Below are 2,197 nucleotides of genomic sequence, written 5' to 3' on the forward strand. Positions count from 1 at the left end.
CTAAGGAAAGATTCACCTATCATCAATAATAATCACTACGGGCCTGGCACCCTCTATGGGTATATGGCCCCATTCAAGATGGACTTGGATGTATTATATAACAATAGGTTTATATTGAATCTTCCTAAACACTACATTCCCCAAGTGTCTGTTTATCAGCCACGGGGTTCAGTGCTGGGCTTATCCCTGTTCGCTCGCCGCTACTAAGGGAATCCTAGTTAGTTTCTTTTCCTCCGCTTAATAATATGCTTAAATTCAGCGGGTAATCTCACCTACTCTGAGGTCGTAAAAGTTTTTAGAAGTATTAAAACAAAAATTTTTTTTATATATTATGTTTTTGTTATATTTTATAAGTAAACAATTTTCTTAATTATTCATACTCAAATTTTTTTAATATTATTATATAATATTATTTTTATATTTATCTAAAGAGAAGAAAATAAAAAATAAATAATTATATATATTAATTTTTTTCGAGTATATTGAAAATTTTATTACAAATAAAATATTCCATAACAAAATATTAATATATAATATTTTTGTTTATTCTTCTTTATTTAATATTTTAAAAATATATTATTAATATCATTTATTATTAATATTATTATTAACATAAAGTTTTATAATATTATATATAAATGATAAAAAATAATATTGATATATTAATTTAAAAATGTCGACAAATAATAAAAAATATATAAATTTTAAATGCTATTAAAAACATTTTATATTTATTTTTTTCTTATATTTGGCGTAAAACATTCATATATAAATAATTTTACATTTCTTTTATAAAAATTTTATTTATCAATTTAATTAAATATGAAAAAATAAATTTTCTTTTTTAATTATTGATAAATTTCTTTTTCATAAAAAAAATTTTATGTAAAATAATCTTTTATTATATTAATATAATGTATACGACCCTCAGCCAGATGTGGTCCGGGAACAGTATCCAAGGACCGCAATGTGCGTTCGAAATGTCAATGTTCATGTGTCCTGCAGTTCACAAGTTGACGCGCAATTAGCTGCGTTCTTCATCGACCCACGAGCCAAGTGATCCACCGTCCAGGGTAATCTTTTTAAATTTTAAATGTAAGTATTATTATTAATAATAATCTTTATTTTTAATATAAAAAATAAAATTATTAATTTATATATCTTTATAAATTCTTTTAAAATAAAAAAATTTTTCTAGAATATAAATTATATATTTTATTTTAAATATATATATATATAAATTAAAGATATTATGGTATTAATAAATATATACATAACATTTTTGATATTTTTGTTAGTGCTAGCTAGATATAATAATTAATATTTGGTATATTTTATAGAAATGTATTTATTTTTTTTTTATAAATTATTTTCTACATAAAAATATATATAATATTAATATGGTACAAAACAAATGGGTTTGTTTTTTAACATAATAACTTTTAATAAAAAAAAAGAAATATCAAGACAAAACATAAAGAAATTTAAATTTGAAATAAATTTTATTCTTTAAAAAAATTTTATCTTGTGTTTTCTTTATTTTTATTATATAACATAGAAAAATAAAAATATAGATTATATCAATTATAATCTTATTTTATTTTTCTTAATAGAGATTATATACATATAAACAAATAATTTCAATATATTCTATTTTTAATTTCACTTTTTTATAAGAGAAATTATTTATAGATTTTATTAATAATTATTGTTTAATAATAATAATAATATTGAATATAAAAATATTTTATATGTAACAAATATATTATTAATATTTATATAATATTCTCTATATTATATGTATAGATATATTATGTGTATAAAAAAAGTTTGGCGTATTACTTTAATATGATATCATAACCAAAATAAATCTCTTTTAACACATAATTACTATTATATATTTTTAACAAAATAACATATTAATATGTAATTTTGTTAAAAAAAATATTTCTTATCAATAATATTTTTATTTTTTGGAATATTTAAAAACAATACAAAAAATATAAATAAATATATTTTATATATATCGTTAATGATCCTTCCGCAGGTTCACCTACGGAAACCTTGTTACGACTTTTACTTCCTCTAAATGATCAAGTTTGGTCATCTTCCCAGCAACATCGGCAATATCAGAAATATTGCCGCGTACCAGTCCGAAGACCTCACTAAATCATTCAATCGGTAGTAGCGACGGGCG

General features: G+C 20.1%; 2 non-coding genes across 2 annotated transcripts in view; both read right to left on the reverse strand.

Moving 5' to 3' along the window:
* The window catches only part of LOC123304569, a 4,578-nt gene extending 4,292 nt beyond the window's left edge, over window positions 1–286 (reverse strand). Inside the window, exon 1 of the ribosomal RNA XR_006536579.1 lies at window positions 1–286. This exon is cut by the window's left edge and continues 4,292 nt beyond it. This is a non-coding gene — a ribosomal RNA (large subunit ribosomal RNA).
* A 635-nt stretch (window positions 287–921) lies between these two features.
* Window positions 922–1,076, reverse strand: LOC123304572. The gene has a single exon (XR_006536582.1). It is a non-coding gene; the product is annotated as a 5.8S ribosomal RNA (ribosomal RNA).
* Window positions 1,077–2,197: the final 1,121 nt, after the last annotated feature.

The sequence above is a fragment of the Chrysoperla carnea genome (genome assembly GCF_905475395.1).
Source record: "Chrysoperla carnea chromosome X unlocalized genomic scaffold, inChrCarn1.1 SUPER_X_unloc_68, whole genome shotgun sequence".
NCBI lineage: Eukaryota > Metazoa > Arthropoda > Insecta > Neuroptera > Chrysopidae > Chrysoperla > Chrysoperla carnea.